Below are 20,446 nucleotides of genomic sequence, written 5' to 3'. Positions count from 1 at the left end.
TAGTGAAGGAGAACCAAGTGATCTCCAACACTGTATCGACATAATACACGTCGAGGCTCCCTCATCAATCACAGTCTGATGAATAGGCTTATTTTTGACTATCACTGGAATCTGGAAAGCCATTTGATGAGGTAAGCGCGGTGTACTATTTTCTAGATCGAAAATTATTAGGTTCGAGTCCTGAACGTCAACAGCTCCTATAGCCGACAAAAGTAATTTACGTTGTGCTGGACATGATTGCAGCACCTCCAAAGCCGACATTGTTGAGGGTGAAACAGTTAAATCCTCAACAATGTTATAGTTCTGAGCCGCTCTCGCATGTGGATTGAAAGCTGACTTTCGAAGTATACCCTTGGCGGGCGGTTTGATTACCAAGTCTGGATTAGGTTTCTCGATCTGTCGTGGATCGGAACCGGGAGCTGAGGTTGATGGATTAGAATGAGAAGATTTTGCTTCTTTACCATCAACAAGACTTTTACTACCATAATCATGCGATCGAGTCGCAATCCTAACATGGGACATCATCAGTATGGGTTCTTCATTGGCACTCGAGGAAGAACCTATCATCTTACTGTCTTGAGCTGGAAAAGGATCCTTCAAAACAGCAGGCATTTGGGAACCTTTGACAATCTTCGCAACCTTTGCACGATGAGGGTAGTCTCTTGTAAAATGTTCATCGTCACAAATGAGACAAGGATAACGAGGTTTGCGTTTTTCATCATTGGATTCCGATTTTTCAGGTTTCTCCTTTGAATTTTTGTCTGTTTTATTCTTCTTCTTTCCTTTATTCTTTCCACCGGATTTTGATTTGGCTGCAGATGACTCTACAACGTGAATATCATCGGAAATCTCTGCAGAAGAATCTCCTATCGGGGAATCAGGCAAGGTTATGATAGGAGAAGAATTCTTGGAAGACTTCTTCTTACTTTTAGTGTTAACCATACCAATCATACCATTGGCGGCATGAGATCCCGAAGGAGCTGCAGCGATTTGATTTTGCTTGGGAAGATCGGGATTTTCTCGTGTAACGTACTTGACTGAGTATAGACCAAGTCAAGGTACTGTGCTTGAGAAATTACTTGCTCCTCAGTAACAACTCCATTTTAGCTACATCTTTAGTGATCTTTGGCAACAAAGATTTTACAAACCACTCAGCCAAGATCTGATCCTGAATAAAAACCTTCACTAAACGCCGTCGACGTCTCCACTCATGAATATGATTTGAAATGTAAGTGGACGTCGATTGTTTTAACGAAGTTAATAATTCTGTGCCATTGTCATATCGGACTGGCAACTGAAAATGAGTTAAAAATGAGGTAGCTAACTGACTAAAATTATAAAAAGTGCCTCGTGGTAACTCAATGTACCACTTGGCCGCAAGACCAATTAGAGTGCGTTGGAAAAGTCTTAGACGGATTGAATCATCTGAGGTGGAGTTAGATGCACACCAGAGGTGATAAGTCATCACATGGTTCAACGGGTCCTCTCCTGATTTACCTTCGAACTTAGGAATGTCACTAGGCAACTTATTCGACATTGGCGGCCAAAATGGAAGATAATTAATGGGATCGTTCGTTAGGCGTGACAAGTCAGGCAAGTCCAAAGTTGCGATAAATGGTAACTGATGATTAGGGTCCCTAAAACTCTAGGTCATGAGACCAACCCCAGGAGGAGGATATCCCATATAACTAGGAATAGGAATTGCATTTGGGATATTGTATCCTCCCGAAAAACCAGGATTAACTGGACCGTACTGGGGTTGCTGAGGTTGTTGATAAGTGTACCCAGGGTACGGTTGATATTGATAGACTGGCTGCTGCACAGCAGGACCGAATTGGTAATGTCCCTGGTATGGTTGATAAGTAAATTGTGGTTGACTTATGACAACTGTACTTGAACCAAGTTGTCCTACAAGCATCTGAACCGAAGTTTGAATCGTAGATCTAGATGGTGGTAAAGAGGTCTGAGGAGTAGATACAGGAACAATAGAAACTAGAGCTGTCGATACTCCAGAAGTAGGTGGGGTAGATTGAATAGATGTTGCAGCAGTTGTAGCAGTCGTTTGAGGCGGAGTAGGAGGCGTACTAGGCCCAGGCTAAGAAACTACCGAAGGTACAGAAGTTTGAATGTTAGACTGGACTGGTTGCTGGGGTGTACTGGAAACTAAGGGTTGTCCAGTTTGAGATGACAACTGTACATTTCGCTGCAACACCTGTTGAGTTTGCGATGGATCCCACACTATGTTCATTCCGGGGTACGGACCCATAACAGGTTGAGAATATTGAGGACCATAACCGGGTTGAGGGTAGGATTGATAATTTAAGGGTACATTTCCCGTTCCTTGAACATACTTTTGACCGGAGGGTGGTTGGAAACCTTGGTTCGAGTACTGACCTTGGGGTTGATACCCTTGAGGCACGTACTGATACTGGGGTTTACCTTGAGGTATAAATTGATACTGGGGTTGACCTTGGGGTACATATTGAGTCTGGGGTTGACCTTGAGGAATGTACTGTCCCGTAGGTATGTATTGTCCTTGAGTTTTCCCTCCAGATGCAAATTGGGTACCTTGAGGTTGCCCCCCAGGCGATAATTGAGGTTGCCCCCCAGGTGGTAACTGGCCACCTTGAGGTTTAGGATTGGGAATAGAACCTGACATCATGAGAATATCTTCTACGCTCAACGGCTTAGTACCATTGCTTCCAGTTAAGAACCCTTGTTCAATGGGTTGAGGAGATGCTCCCGAAAAAGTACCAGAAAGTGACTGATACCCAGAGGGAACAGAAGGACCGTCATACAAAAAGGATTCAGGCAATTGAGTAAACATGGACGACTGTCTTGACATATTTAACGGAGGATAATAACCTCTAGGTGTTGGGTGATAAGGAACACGAGGTGGTGAAAAACTTAACCCTGGGTTTTCTAAGAAATTAGTCAAAGAAAGATACCAAGTACTGCTCCTAGGTGGACTGTAAAAAATTGATTCACGCTCCCTTAGCTCAATAACAGGTTGATATTCAGGGATAGGGATGCCTACTTCTTCTTCTAGAGTAGCAAGTTCTTCAATAGCTATAAGTCCAGAAGGAAGATCTTGGGTGATTACTCTTTCTACCCTAGGTGAACCAGGACCACTAGAAGCTGGAGAAGCAAACCTCGATGTCGGAGTAGCAGCAAATTCACTTTCAGGTTCGGATATTTTAGGTTCGTCACCTATATCACTAGTAGATGAAAAGCTACCAGTAACTTCGGAAACAGACACTGACTGCGGATTATAATCTGCTGCTAACGTTTGAAAATCAGGATGTACCACCAAAGAAGACTCTCCTTCTTCAGGTGACCCAACTCTACTGTCTCTAGGAGTTATGAGGACTTCCAAGCATTCAAGTTGGCTCGGTGAAAACTCAGGAGGTTGGCCTCGAAGTCTACGGGACTTCCTTGGTAATTCAGCCACGGTTAAAAACTTTTAACTACTTCACACGCAAACAAAGTAAAATCTCAATGAAAACCACCTAAAGCCTCTAAAGAACCAAACAAATTTGAATCACACGCCTAAAGAATCTAGGAGATCAAACACACACAAACAGTAACTTTCCGTACTGAAAACACTAGTTGGTGATGAAATCCAACGTCGCAGAGTTCAGTACAGAAATGGCGGTTGGAACAGTTACCCCGGCAACGTGCTTAATGAATAGACTGGCACAAGTTCCTCCACTTAACCGTCTCGAGTGAAGATAACCCCCCAGAAAATCCAAGTGAGTCTAGCCGACGTCTGCTCCAGGTACAGTGGGATCTTCCCACCACTGTCACCTCAGGAAGAATTCTAAAGAATATGGACACTAAGGTTACCAACTGAAACAAATATACCTGGGGGAACAGTCTACGATCCGATACGCATGCAAGGGCAGAGTAGCAACCTCAATCCCCTTGAAGGCTCCTTGACATAAACCAAGGATTACCGACAAGTGACCCCAGGCTCCTCGACAATGGTTAATCCGAGGTTTACTATTTTTAATACGTGAATATATGGCGTTGTTTCCAATGAGGAAGGATTGATTCCTACACTGGTTCGGACACGATCTCATGCTTCTCCTTTAAGAGGAGCTTTCCCAGAGTATAAATGCAACAATTGGATTTCTTCCCTACCACAAGATACAACTACTTGTTTGTTTTTATTGTCTTGGAGAGTTAATTACTCTCCTACTCCAAGACACTAGCCTAAGCTAAGTTGGTGTATCAGAGCCCTAGAAATAAAAATGTTGCTAGATGAATTTTACTTTAAGCGTTATTTTTTATTGGTTTTTGTTTAAGTCAAAAGGTGCGGAGATGAAACTCTTGGTATGAAGACTCGACTCAAAATCACTAAAAATGCACCTAAGATGATTTAAACAACCTTTTCTCTTCGATGAACTTCTAAATAAGAAAGAGTTTGAGAATGCAAATACTTTGTAAACACAAATCTTTCTTAACAAACAAATTAAAAGAAGAGTTTTTGTCCTTTCCAACGCACTCAAAACGAGACAACTAGTTATTTCACAAAAATTTCCCTTTTTCGTTTCAAAGCACTCAACCACTACAAAAACAAACTTTTTTCCAAAAGAGATTTTTTATTTTTTATAAAACACTCAAAACTATGCAAAGGACTAACTTTGAGATCTATAAGCTATAAAAACCTATTTGAAGTCAAAGCTTACAAGATGTATTTTTTAAGGATGTTTTACTTAGCTAGATGTAAGCTAAGGACCAATTTATGTAGAATCACAAATCAGTCAAGAACAACCAATTTTGTTTTCTTTTTAAAAATGAAAATCCAAACTTTTAAACACAAGCTTTTCGAAGTTTTGTAAAGAGAAAATACAAAGCGGATTCCTCAACAAGGGGAGATTTCATAAATGGTCAGACTCATAAGAAGGCTGGTAGACACCAAGGTGATCTGAGGTCCCTACAGCTTCTAAGCTCAGAGCCACTACAAGACCAAAATGAAAAACAAGCCCAACAAGCAAAACTCCTAGGAATTTCACCTAAAACCCTAACACTAATGAAATCAACCTAAGGAAAGCTTTTGACAGGTTATATGCAGGTCTAGGCAGTAGATAATAACTTCTAAACAAAAACTAAGCTGACGAACAGAGGAAATCTTAAGTTTTTCAAAATTTTGGTAGGGTCAGTAGGCCCACAGTTAACACAGGTGCAGTCTCGCTCTGTGCTAAAAGCAAAAGTGCGGATAAGTACGCACTGTGTCAAAAGGCTAGGGTGCGGTCCTCTCCCAAAGCTATGAAAAACGAAAAACAACTCTGGATCTACAATCTCTACCCAATTTTACACACAACAAGCAAAAAACAGAAACAAAAAACACAGTTTCTCAGGTCAAAGTAAAAACAAGGAAAAAATCAAATCCCCAGCGGAGTCGCCATTTTGTCACACAGAATAAGTCCATCTTATGGACAAGATAGACCTTCTTAGAATCTAAATAAGACCTAATGACAAGCAAACCAATCACACACTATCTTTCTCTAAATATGCTTTTATAAACAAAGGCAAACAAGTGTTTTAGGGCCTACCTTAGGTCCAATGCAAGTTTGTGGAAGCCTTCGCTCCTTCGATCCAAATGAGCTCCTTTGTTGCGAATCTGCAAACACAAACAAGCAAACAAATTAAATAGCACCTGAAAAGCCAATATCATAAAACATATTTAACATGAAAGTCAAGGAATTCATGAAACAAATAACATGAGATACTTGTTGAGAAAAATGAGTTTGATTGTATTAATTCAAAAGAAGAAGAACTTTACAACCTGTGCCTTGACGCTGTACAGGCTCCTCCCAGGGTCTAGCAAGAAGTCTCCTCTACTTTGACAAGTTTCACTCTCTTCCCAATGAAGCCAAAAAGGTATGTGATCTATCCTCTTAAGCTCAACTAGGAAGTCTTAATTTCACCAGCATTTACCCTAAAAAATGTTCAGCTTCTAACCTCTCCAGCAACCAGCCCAATGCCTGAATTTATAGTGCAAAGGAGGGAAGTTACTAGTTCCTCCTTCAAAGGGATAAAGCCCTCCTTCAGAGGGATAGCTCCTCTTATCAAGGGATTAGCTCCTTCTCTTTTGGGATGCATGAACCACCTAAGAGCAGGAAATCCACGTCAAAATTCCTTCTAGAATCATCTAGAATTAACCCAAAGTGAGTTTTTTTAGAATAAACTTGCGACTTTTTGACTTTCACAGGGGTCCGCACCCACACCTTTAGTGACAGAGCGGGCAGGTCTGCAGTTTTTGTAAACAGAAGGTGCGAGACCGCATGTAACAGTGAGAGAAAGTGCGGAACCAGAGTTTCATTGATTTTCAATGTCTTTCTCTCATTTTCAAAGCTTGACTTGAAGAGATGAGGTCTGAGACTTGCTTAGGAGGACAGTACAAGTGATGATAGACCATACTGACTGCAAATAATCATGGTGACAATATTTTTGTGCAACAATAGTGACTGAAAAGGAGCTCCTAGTTATTGTGCATTCATTGAGCAAATTTATACATTACATTACAGGTCACCAAACATTTGTGCATACTAACCATGCTACAATAAAATACTTGATGAATAAACCTGATGTAAATGCCTGGGTTATTAGATGGTTACTTTTATTAAAACAATTTGATCTAATTATTATTCATAAGCCTGGCAAGGAGAATGTTGTTGCAGATGTTTTTATCCAGATTGACTTTTCCTGCAAGAGAGGAAGGAATGGTTGATGATAAGTCACTGGATGAACACTTATTCACCATTTCAATTCTCTCCCAATGTTTTTCTAACATAGAAAATTACCTGGTGTCTTCAAAGTTTCCACCAAATTTGTCCTCTAAAGAGAAAAGAAAGATTGTGAGGAAGAGTGCCCCATTCACTTGGATTGGGGGAAACCTCTTCAGACTAGGCCCAAATCAAATTATGAGAAGATGTGTCAGGGAGGAGGAAGTCTTTGACATCCTTATAACCTGGCAAGATGGGCCTTGTGGATGTCACTTTGCAGTCTAGAGGACAACATTCAAGGTGCTACAAGATGGTTATTACTGGCCCACTCTTCACTAGGATGTGAGGAGGTATACTAGTCAATGTGATCGGTGCCAAAGGATGGGTAAACCTACCCTAAGGGATGAAATGACTCTACAACCTCAAGTGACTTTCGATCCATTTAACAAGTGGGGCATGGATTTCATTAGACCCATTGACCCTCCATCCAGGCAAAAGCAGTACATCATTGTGTGCACTGACTATTTAACCAAGTGGGCTGAAGCCAAGGACATCAAAGCAACAACAAAGGAGAAAGTGGCTGATTTCTTAAGGGAAAATTTATTTTATAAGTTTGGGTGCCCAAGATAACTGGTCACTAATCAAGGCAGCCAGTTTACATCTCACATGATTGAAAATTTGTTAAGCCAGAACAAGATCAAGCATAGAAAATCCACTCCCTACCACCCACGAGCTAATGGGCAAATGGAGGTAACCAACAGAGCGTTGGAAGGAATTCTGACTAAAGTGATTAGCAACAACAGAAAGAACTGGGCAGATAGATTAGTTGAGGCCACTTGGACCTACAATACCACCTGGAAGACCACCACTGGATTCACTCCTTATGAGCTAGTCAATGGGAGGGAGGCCCTATTGTCCATTGAATTTGAATACAACACCTTAAGAATGGAAACACAACTAGATCTAGATCTCACCAGGGCATAGCAATAGATATTTCTCTAGCTGAATGGGTTAGATGAGTTTAGGATGTATGCCCTCCTACACACAAAGGTGACTCAAGTTCAAAGGAAGATTTGGTTTGACAAGAACATAAAGGACAAACAGTTTTAAGAAGGTGATTGGGCTTTGTTATATGATTCCAAATACAAGGATTTTAAAGGCAAGTTAAGGACTAGATGATTAGGGCCTTATGTCATCGAAAAATGTCATGACAATGGTTCAATATAGATAAGAACCATTGATGCAGTGGCTATCCCTTTACTTGTCAATGGGTGCAGATTGAAGGTCTACAAGAAGCCCTTGTCAAAGCAAGAATTCATCAATGGCATCAATGAAAAAGTGATGGTGGTGGAGCAAGTGTTAGCTTCTACCCCATCAAGTCCCTGAAAAAAAAGGGACTCAATTGTAAACGTCAATGAGGCACCTAAGTCCCATTGTTCGGTTGAAAACCTCTAGAGGCGGCCCAATGGTGTCGAGAAAAGAAGAAAATAATAAAAAGATCTCTAGGTGAAAACCTCTTTTGAGGCATCCAGGGCAAGTAGCTAGGATGAAAACCTCTTGGAGGCAGACTAGTTTTTTTCAAAGAAAAGAAAACAAAATAAAAATATGAAAAAGAGAGAAAATAATTTTTTTGAAAATGTTGTTTGCAGATCAGTAGAAGGAGGATCAGAGAAACTTGAGAGTAGTAGAAGGACCTATACAATCCATATTTTCATTCCTCCATCCCATATTCTTCATCATCGATCAATCCCTCCATTTATGAACTCCTCTAGCTCAGTTTACACAAGCTCTGTGTTTTCTACAGGATTCCCTGAAAACGTACAGGAGTTTCCTGTAGGTATTACAGTGGCTTGGGAATCCTAGGAAAAGTGACCCTAGAGCAAGGGGATGACTAGCCTGTGTCAAAAATAAAATGTTTACTCCACCACCTCATCACCATGCCTCCTGTTATCACCAAAATAGGACCTTGATAGGCTGCTGATCAGACTATCTCAGTGTAACTATTTCAAACCAACTTTTGGCTGAGGCTTAGCCTCCTCAACCTGAGAGGGCTCTCTCAAAGGTTAATGATTTTGATAAAGATTAGATGGATAACTCTATGAAACAAGTATGAAAAATATGAATGGTTGAACATGATCAGTAAAAATCCATTGGGCTTATGGAGTCAACAACACCTCAATATAACAATGAACTCAACCTTACATGGAAGTCAGGGCATTCAGCGTTTAAATATTCAGAACATAAACTCATATGGGACACACAGTTTATGCATGTATACAGGAAGTCAGAGCACATTCAGTGAATTCTGAGTGATTATACATCCATACCACTGTAAGAATTAAGAAAAAGGACAACATCACATATTCTGAACATGAAAAACCCTTCATGAATCCTGAGAAGCAAAGTCAAGCATGTATTATTGAAAATGACTCATACATATGCCAAATACAAGTTTTTCCATAAAAATTTCCAACCCTTTGTACATCAGATGTTCTTCTATATATAGAGCTCTTTACATGCTTGAATTCCTTCCTCCATCATGAGGGGAATTCGAATTTACCATCAGTGACACCTATTCTAACCATAAAACAAGACTTTAAATGCATTTGACACCTAACTAGCAGTCCTAGAGACCTAATACAACTAGGAGTGTAACTCCTTATTATGATTACAACAAACTTATCTAAACATTTAAAACATTCTTTGACACCTAACACTCCATGAAGTCGAATTTGATGAAGCCTCCCACGTGGTCACCCAACTGCTGATGACAAACCCTAGAAATTAGGGAACATGTTTCCCTGTTTTTAGGATTAGATACTTGAAAACTGGCACGTGGGACAGAGCCTTTATCTCTTCATCCATGACACATTTTACGAAACTGAAGGAGGTTTTTGTAGCCCATGTTGTCCAGAACAAAAACCTCTCCTGGTTTTTTAAAACATTTCTCCAGCTGTCCAGAAACTGTCCTTGAAAAACACGTGTCAAACAGGAAACTGTCCCTTGCTCTGTTCTGGCTGAAAAATAGGTCTTGGGAAAGAGGTCATAACTTCTCATAAAAAATGTATTTGGAAAAACTGAAGGAGGTTTTTTTGAACCAATCCGTTCTTAAAAAAAAACTCTCTTGTTTTTTTAAACATCTTTTCTACCGCCCAGAATGAGTCTTTGAAAAACAGGTGTAAAACAGGAGATGAAAAACTGCACCTACAACAGTTTCGTAGCGCAACTTTGGTCCTTCATTTCTCCTAGATCATAATGGATTTGAAGAAAGTGGAAGAGGTTTGTGTACTTTAGTATCTTAGGAATAAAAACCTCTTTCAATTTTCAGAGATGAGTTTTCAACGGCTCAGAAAAGCTTCTGGAAGTTAACTAGTAAAACAGTTTTTTCTGCTGAAACAGGCTGCTACAGGGGTTTCGTAGCGCTATGGAAACACTGATTTCGTAGCGCAAAACAGGATTTTTACACTGTCTACGCTACGAAAACGTGGATTCGTAGCTAGTTTCAAAATTTCTCCTAAATTATGTGAGATATGTCTTCTAAACACATGGTGAGGCTTCTAGGACATGGAATGAGGCTATCAAACTTTATTTGAAGATGGACATGAGACTCTAACCCTATGACTTAGACTCTAAAACATAAAAATGACTTCACCATGACTTGACCATGACTGATACAAGAATTGAGAAACCATGTAAGTTGTCCAAATTTTTTAAGGAAGTTTTACAGTGATAACAGTGGCTCCACTAGGGATAGTGTGCCCTTGTGGTACATTAAGAACCTGTAGCTCCAGTGCCGCTATCCATCCTCTAGAAGAAAACTTTGAACTTCTGCCCAATTTTCTCCTCAAGCCTTGAATGATTTTTTGTAAGAAGAATTCAAACTTTACCTACTGAAATAGATGCTCAGTCAACCTACCCTGAGCTTATTTGCACATTCCTACCTACCCTATCAGCTGCAAGCTCCACTTGTAGCTCAAGCAACACGATATTTCCAATAAAGCCAATCAATTGTCCTTTCTGATATGGGAGGCTCTTGACTGCATTCAACCTCAAAATAACCATGATAGTGAGATGACCAAATCAACTTATAATGTACCTGATCTTCATAATGCAAATGAAAATGAAATACTGGTGTGCAAAGCTTTGCCATGTATTCACTTATAGGGTCAAAGAAGACATGGTTATTTTGATGATCATAAGAACACTCTACATCTTTAGACAACTGATTCTCAACCACACAAAATTCCTTTGATGTGCTATCCAACTGCCTTTCTGCATGATTCTCATAAACAACGTAATTTTCCTCACTATTGTTATCATTCTTTGAAGTAAGCTGCTGCAAGGAATTACAAAATTGAACAACCTTTTCTTCTGCCTGAGGATTATAAGAAATTTCTTCCAGTATTTCTTCTTGGTGTTTGCAATCAATTTCTTATTCTTTATGATCAAAAGACTAACAAATCTGCTGCATCTTTTCATTCATATCAAAGGATGAAACATGGTTTTCACAAATAAACCCCTGCTGATCTTCATGCTGCGTTTCATGAGATGTTATACTTTCTTCTTGGTGCTGAAATGCATTGTTTTGAAGAGCCTCTAAAATTTCTTCATCCATAAATTCATCATCATCATAACAATCCTCCAAGTACTGAATAAGACTTAAAGAATGTCTACAACAATCTTTGAGCAGCAATAAGGAAGGATAACATTCTTTATACATCTCATAGAATTCATCATGAAAACTAGCAAGCGAATATATTGAACCATTTTCCAAATTTTTATACCAAGACCATGCTTTTCCTTCTAAAGTGGTCATAAACATCTTCATGAGACAATCTTCAGGGAAATGAACCTTAAGACTGCGTACATGCATATGAAACCTAACCAAATGAAGAGCAGCATTGTCCTTCTTTTCATCTTTGAATATTGGAAGATTATCTAACCAATCAACCTTTGGCATAGGGTTTGGAAAACCAGGGATATGAGACCGATTCATAGGAGCATACCTGGCATTCATTCTTGCAGTGGAACTCATCTTGAAACTTCATCAAGCTACTGATCTTCTAGCAGTGGAGTCACCTTCCAATTTCTTATTCGATGTGTGGAGTCGCCAAGGTAGTTTTGCAGCCTCAAAAAGATGTCTGAGCTCCTGCTACCTTCAGAAGTTCAACCATTGATTTCGGGAATGAATAATCTTCAGACTCCCGGCAGACGCACCAAAATGTTATCACCAAAATAGGACCCTGATAGGCTGCTGATCAGACTATCTCAGTGTAACTATTTCAAACCAACTTTTGGCTGAGGCTTAGCCTCCTCAACCTGAGAGGGCTCTCTCAAAGGTTAATGATTTTGATAAAGATTAGATGGCTAACTCTATGAAACAAGTATGAAAAATATGAATGGTTGAACATGATCAGTAAAAATCCATTAGGCTTATGGAGTCAACAACACCTCAATATAACAATGAACTCAACCTTACATGGAAGTCAGGGCATTCAGCGTTTAAATATTCAGAACATAAACTCATATGGGACACACAGTTTATGCATGTATACAGGAAGTCAGAGCACATTCAGTGAATTCTGAGTGATTATACATCCATACCACTGTAAGAATGAAGAAAAAGGACAACATCACATATTCTGAACATGAAAAACCCTTCATGAATCCTGAGAAGCAAAGTCAAGCATGTATTATTGAAAATGAGTCATACATATGCCAAATACAAGTTTTTCCATAAAAATTTCCAACCCTTTGTACATCAGATGTTCTTCTATATATAGAGCTCTTTACATGCTTGGATTCCTTCCTCCATCATGAGGGGAATTCGAATTTACCATCAGTGACACCTATTCTAACCATAAAACAAGACTTTAAATGCATTTGACACCTAACTAGCAGTCCTAGAGACCTAATACAACTAGGAGTGTAACTCCTTATTATGATTACAACAAACTTATCTAAACATTTAAAATATTCTTTGACACCTAACACTCCATGAAGTCGAATTTGATGAAGCCTCCCACGTGGTCACCCAACTGCTGATGACAAACCCTAGACAAACCCTAGAAATTAGGGAACATGTTTCCCTGGTTTTAGGATTAGATACTTGAAAACGGGCACGTGGGACAGAGCGTTTATCTCTTCATCCATGACACATTTTACGAAATTGAAGGAGGTTTTTGTAGCCCATGTTGTCCAGAACAAAAACCTCTCCTGGTTTTTTAAAAAATTTCTCCAGATGTCCAGAAACTGTCCTTGAAAAACACGTGTCAAACAGGAAACTGTCCCTTGCTCTGTTCTGGCTGAAAAATAGGTCTTGGGACAGAGGTCTTAACTTCTCGTACAAAATGTATTTGGAAAAACTGAAGGAGGTTTTTGTGAACCAATCCGTGATTAACAAAAACCTCTCTTGGTTTTTTGAAACATCTTTTCTACCGCCCAGAATGAGTCTTTGAAAAACAGGTGTAAAACAGGAGATGAAAAACTGCACCTACAGCAGTTTCGTAGCGCAACTTTGGTCCTTCATTTCTCCCAGATCATAATGGATTTGAAGAAAGTGGAAGAGGTTTTTGTACTTTAGTATCTTAGGAATAAAAACCTCTTTCAATTTTCAGAGATGAGTTTTCAACTGCTCAGAAAAGCTTCTGGAAGTTAACTAGTAAAACAGTTTTTTCTGCTGAAACAGGCTGCTACAGGGGTTTCGTAGCGCTATGAAAACACTGATTTCGTAGCGCAAAACAGGATTTTTACACTGTCTGCACTACGAAAACGTGGATTCGTAGCTAGTTTCAAAATTTCTCCTAAATTATGTGAGATATGTCTTCTAAACACATGGTGAGGCTTCTAGGACATGGAATGAGGCTATCAAACTTTATTTGAAGATGGACATGAGACTATAACCCTATGACTTAGACTCTAAAACATAAAAATGACTTGACCATGACTTGACCATGACTGATACAAGAATTGAGAAACCATGTAAGTTGTCCAAATTTTTTAAGGAAGTTTTACAGTGATAACACCTCCCATCACCATGTTACCCCTTCTCTACCCATGAAAAAAATTCTCATACTCTAGAAGTGAAAAAGGGAATGAAAGTTTAGGGGAGAGGCAACTATAGGACATCCTGTAGGTTTCTTGTAGGTAATCCTATAGCAACCTATCCAATAAAATGAAATTTCATAGGGTTTCAGTCATCTTCAGCATAGAGATCCCAATGTCAAGCATGCTCCTCCAGAGCTCAGCAGCAACAGCAGGATCATCAACATCACTCTCCAGTACTTGCACATCAAAGGAAACAAGTATCAAAAGAGCACAACAAGGAAAATTTTAAGGACGGAAAATTTTCTTGAATTTTAAAAACATTGGTGAATCTCACTAATCCCTAATATGGAAACTATAAAATTTTTATTGATATATTTGTAAAATTATTCAAATTTATAATGATTTTATATAGTGTATATATAATGTTGGCGATTTTTAAGGTAAAATAATTTTATATTCTAAAATTTGGGAGAATCATCCTTTATAAGAATTGAAAATTACCGAATATTTTTTGTGGAAAAATCATGGAAAATTAGCCCACTAGGCAAACATTAGCCCCTAAAATCTTCCATGGAGGCCAATACAAAAAAAATTATGAAAAAAATACACATCACAGGGATATCCTTCTTCAACAAGTAGCAACATCAAAGCATGTTACCCACAGGTATGCCATCTTGCTTATGCTCTCTCGTTAGCACGATATGATAAAAGAAGTAGGATTATGCAAGAGTTGGTTTTATAAGTAAAGGTGGTAAGTTAACTTGGCCACCTTTGGCCAGTCAACGAGAGAAAATAGTTAGACCACTCCACACATGGCAACAGTTAAATCAGAGGAAAAAGGAGATAAGGTAAAAAATGGTTAAATTACGGATGATCGAAGTGGGAGATGATTACAAGGTAAGGATGAATAATGGAGTGTTAATGGGACCAACGGTCCAAAAGTGGGTACTCGTACTTAGGTAGCCAGCACACCATCCCACACGATCAATGATATGAGGAAATAAAACACTGATTTCCATGCAAAGGAAGCATTTGCAATATCGAGTATTCATCGAAACAAGGCTGATTTCCATCAAGTTCACTATGGAGGTTGAGGAGAATGGTCACCTTACTTTTCTCAACATTCTCCTTTCCAGGAGGGACAATGGATCCATTTTTCACCAAGTTTTTTGAAACAAGACCCACATGGAACAGTACCTCCATGCTAGTTCTCATCATTTCCCTGCTCAGAAGTTCAGGGTTCTCAACACTCTCACTACCTGGGCTCTAATAATTTCTGATAGTGACCATCTTGATTAGGATAAATCTCATCTTCTCGAGGTTTTTGGAAACAATGGGTATATCAGACCCCTTAGCCTCATAGCCTTTCACAGAGCTAGCAAAGGGCATAAGTTAAACCTGTGCTTGCCAATCCTGTTCCTAAGGTTTATCTCCCATATATCCAAGGAACCACGGATAGGAGTGACCATATTATTAAGAAGACTAATGTTTCTTCATCCTTCAAGCCTTTCAATACCATTAAAAATTCTCTTAGATCGATAAAAGACCCTATTGACCCGAAGGACTCAAAAGGGTTCTACCTCATTCCCTGCTCCTGTGGTATCCCCTACATTGGTGAAACATGAATATCTATTAAGCAGAGGATTAGTGAACATGCTTTTGACATTAGACACAATCACTCTCGCACCTCGGACCTTGCAAAACATGCTAAGAAATCAAAACAACATGTAGGCATTGAAGAGTCCAGAGTCCTTGTTAAAATTGATCATTTCCACCACAGGAAACTTAGGGAAGCGATTGAGATTGAGAGGCATGCCAAAAACCTCAATAGGGATGATGGCTAGAAATTAAGTAAAAGTTGGATTCCATCTCTCACCTCCTAACTCCTTCGCCCTCTTCTTTGGTCTTTGTTCTATTGTTTCCTATCATTCCTCCTGTTCTTTTCTTCTCAATGAGGATATTCTCCCCTTTATTGTTTCATTCCATCTAATATACCTTTTGGGTCTTTGTAATCTCAATAATAAAGGAAAATAATATTTATCTTGAATTTTTCCTAACGATGTAGTTTTAACCTTATACATTTTAACCATCAGGATAATTATATTTTTTGGTCTCATTATTATTTAATTATTACATAACAATTAGTTTTTAAATATTATTATAATTTTTTATTAACCTATTTATTACATTAAGACAGAAGCTAGTTTTCCCCCTAATTCCCCTAAATAGATCAACCCATAGCCAACTAAGAATATTACTCAGAGATAATATTATTATTTGAATTGGTAAATAGATTATTTTTAATACATTCGCTAACTAATTAATTACATAACATCTAACCTTAAACCAAATATTACTATCTATTCTATTTTTAATCTTAATATTATATAAATAAATTATACTTATATATTATTAACATTTTAGTCAATAAATATATTAATTAATCATGATAAATTCTAATCTTCGACCTAACTCACATTGAACAAGTCATCCCTAATAATGTTATATAAACTATTTTCTAATAATGATAATATTGTTGTTTGAATTGGTAAATATATTGTCACTAACCAATTCATTTCATAATAACTTATCTTCATCCTAATATTATTATTTTTGTTTTTAAATAATATTAAAATTATATAAAAGAATTACCATTTTAGTCAATAAATAGATTAATTAACTCTTGAATAGGTCAACCCTAATAATATTATTATATTATTTTATTTACATTCTCGATATTAAATACTTAATTATTACATAACAACTATTTTCTAACTAAATAATTGTTTTTAATAAACTTAATAATTCTTCTCCAATGACTATTTTTTTAATGGCTTACCCTGAACATTGATGCATCCCTGCTATTTATTCTCTCAGATTGATTGGTTTCTCACCTTGTCCTGAGGATGAACCACATTAGTTGGTTCAAAACATCGACCCAACCCTTTCAATGTGATTAATCTGAAAGACTATTCTCTACATAATGGATCACAGAAGTCTTAGATCTAACATGATCTCGGCCTCTTGAAGCAGTATCTACAGGAGAGACAGTGAGCATTTTGCAGTGCATGAGAACCTATAGGATCCTACAAGAAAACCTACAGGATCCTACAGGGAGACCTGTAGGATACAGAGCAGTTATATACAAGATTATCAATGGGGATTTAGAGAGGGAATATCAACGGTTTTACTCATCAGGTAGTAACCAGGAGGTAGGAGCTATACCTTCCCATATTTTCCAGTTAAAAAGATAAAGAAAAATTCCTCCATTTGGTTAAGAAAGTTGCATTCTAGGGGAATTATATTGCAGAGTTAGCATTTAAATCTCTCACCCTCTAGCATTTTGGAATTATACCCATACAAGCGGGAACGCACAAACACAATAAGAATTCCTTAGCACCCTCTTGTACTATAATTTTTCACAAGGCACAATTTGATGGGTTTCTTTGAATCATGAGGGGATACGATGATGCGGTGGCCAAAGACATTTCTCTCTCACTCATACCCCTCACAGGGACTCATGCCACTACTATGGCGAAAGACTTCTCAGTGGAAATCACCCATGAAGTCATAATCAGAATCACAACACTTCCTTTAGGGTTTCCTTGGAGAAAAGAAGATAAGGGTAACAACATCATTGCAAAGAAGAAGTTCTTCTTGAAAGGGGAGGAGGCAATGGAGGACGAAAATGGGTTCAGAAGGGAAAGCCTTCCATACCCTTGGAGTGAAGTTAGCTACCACCTCATTAAATATATATCATGTGAAGGGAGATATAGTGTGGTGTATGGATACCATTTCAGGATTCTCCAAGAACTGAGGTTTTGATCAGACATACCTCCTCAATACTAACTACATATACCCTACTTTCTTCTTCAATCAATGATATGTTGGGTGTGGAGCCTAATTATCTTCCTTATTCAGAGGTACTGTAGCATTGGACCCCAGTTCGTAATGTGGCAGCAACACTGCACATAAAATGTATGCCGCTAGGGGGGTTCAGGGGGGTGACAATGATTATTTGGATCACCCCTAGTGGGGGATCGAGGGCAGCACCCCAAAACTAAAAAATAGATGTAAAATTGACTTGTAAAATGTTGTAATTTTGTAGTCAATCTGGCCTATTCATTAGGCAGATAACTCATGGCAGAAGTTATGTTTAATTTAGTGTTTTTTTTTCCCTAGAAGGCAACCCCTCGCTATATATGAGGGAATTGTATTGCATCTATGTAGCTCAATATTCTAAGTGAGAAAGAGAGAGGAGATTTTGTGAGAGTGAAAAGGGAATTGTAGCATTTCTATTATAGGTTGTATCTCTTCAGTTTGCTCGATAATATAAAAGGAAGGATTGGATTTTTCTCCTTGGACGTAGCCCAAATTGGGTGAACCACGTATATCTGTGTCTCTCTTGTTTTATGTGTTTTCTGTGTTTATATTTCTGCAATATATTTTATGTGTTCCATTTCTTTATAATATATTATTTTCTAACATGATAGATATGAGCATCAGAATGTAGGAAGGAAAACATCAACAACTAGCCCATCATGGGTTAATCAAACTTATCCCAGAAGATGCTCTCCAAAACCTAAGACTCCCTATTACATGGACAACTTTTAGACACATGTAGGAAGAGGGAGAAATAAAAGCTCTTTAATATGACAAAATCCCCACTGCTAGTGAGAGGGATGAAGAGGAAATAGAGGAGGAAAAAGAGGAAGAAAAGGTGGAGGAAAAGGAAGAAGAGATAGAAGAAGAAACAAAAGAAGAAACAAATGAACAGAGTGAGGAACTAGAGGAAGAAAGACAAGGAGGAGAAGGAGAATGGAAAATAGGAAATAGAACTAAAAGAAGAACAAAGGTCTACAATTCAAGGCAAAGAAGGTGAAAAATCACCAAGGGAATCCTTAGAACCCAGTGAGAAAGAGACAACAACTGCTCTTACTGCGCTAAGTACACCTATCAAGCCAAAAGGGAAGAGACAGAGAGAAACCCCATTGTACTTTAGAATAAGAAAAAGCATAAGAATCAGGCAAGGAAGACCTCAAACAACCACCAAAACTCCTATTGTCATTGAAGACTCACCAAAGCAGCAAGAGAAGATAACTCCTCTTGAGAAAAATCAAGGAGAAGGATCATCAGGATATGCCTCTCCCAAGTCTCCCATCACCTATGTTAGGAGGCCTATCACAAGGTCTACCTCATCAAAGGGAAATTGTCTCCTACAGGAGACATAGAAGTACATACAGGAAAGAGAGGCCATCCTATAGGAAGCTCTATTAAACCTACAAGAAACATAGAAAATGGACCAAGAAGGCATCACTCAGCAAGAAACAAAGAAGGAAGACCCAGACCAGAGAGAACCTAGTCCTCAACCCAACCTCAAATCTTACTATAGGTTCATTGAAGGGGGTAGGGTTATCCCACATAAATTTTCCATGCCCTTATTCTTTGAGCTTGAAAACGAAAGGGCAAGAACACACAAGTGGATGCAAATTTCCAAATCCAAAGGAGTGGAGGATGTAGGCCACATGGAGGAGAAATTAAAGAAGATGGGTAGAGAACTAAGAAGCATAAGGGATAGAGAGGTAATGATGAAATCTGAGTTGGAAGCAGAGAATGCATGGCTAAGGGGATAGTTACAAGGAAGAGAAAGCCAGTTGGCAATTATGGCCAGTTTATCCTTAGAGGAAATCTAGTGCAGGATGTCAGCAAATTCTTATGCCTTGTATCTTAAGGAATAGTGGCCACAATTCCAAATTAAAACTTTAGCATAGAGAGGTACTATGACTTTCCAAGACTACAGAAAATTCGTTGATCTCTTTGATCAAAGCACCCTGGAAGATAGAGCAAAAATGTCTGAGTTTTACCTACACAACTTGGACTTGATAGATTTGAATGTGTGGGACCCAAATTCAAAACTAGGGGACTTGCAATTGATTGTGTTAGCATCATGGATGAATCATGAGGATGCAAGAGCTACAGAGATGAAGAAGGTAATGGAAAGAGAAGAGACATAACCCCTCATGATAAGAGCTAAGAAATCTAACCATGTGGATATCATCAACACTCACAACCTGATTGCAAATGATCCTATGAATGCACCTAGGTACCTTGCTACCGAAGAGCAAGAAGTCGCACACTTTGAAGACATGTTTAGGTTGTTAGGAGATGACAACATGCAAGCATGCTAAAGGAGATGGAACACCTTTCCCCACAGCTTGAAAATCAGAGAATACCATTATCCTCAGAGAATGAGAGAGGCACTAAACTGAACACCCAAGTACAAGAAATCTCTACAAAGACTCGAAGTCAATTGGATTGGCTTGAGACTCAGTCCACCACTGCTCTTAGGAATGTTGGAAGGAAGGAAAGAAGAGGAAGAAAGAAAGCAGTGGGAAGAGGTAGAGAGGAAGGAAGGATTTTATTCACAGAAATAAGAAACTATAACAAAAGCAAGGGATGTTTGGGAGGCCACCAGAGTAACAAAGGACATGGATATAGAATCTAGATTGAGTTACTTAGAGGATGAGCAACACTTTCAGTAGGGGGTGATGATGAACATCATCATTGGGTAACTATATGGATCTTAATACACCTCCAAGCTTATTAAAATCAACTCTTCTCATAATTCCTTACATATTTTAATCATATTTTTCTTAGTGAGATGAGTA

The sequence above is a fragment of the Pinus tabuliformis genome, chromosome 5_1 (genome assembly GCF_031772625.1).
Source record: "Pinus tabuliformis cultivar Carrire ecotype Pingquan chromosome 5_1, CPIR1, whole genome shotgun sequence".
Classification (NCBI taxonomy): Eukaryota; Viridiplantae; Streptophyta; class Pinopsida; order Pinales; family Pinaceae; genus Pinus; species Pinus tabuliformis.
This window is presented reverse-complemented; position numbering follows the sequence as displayed.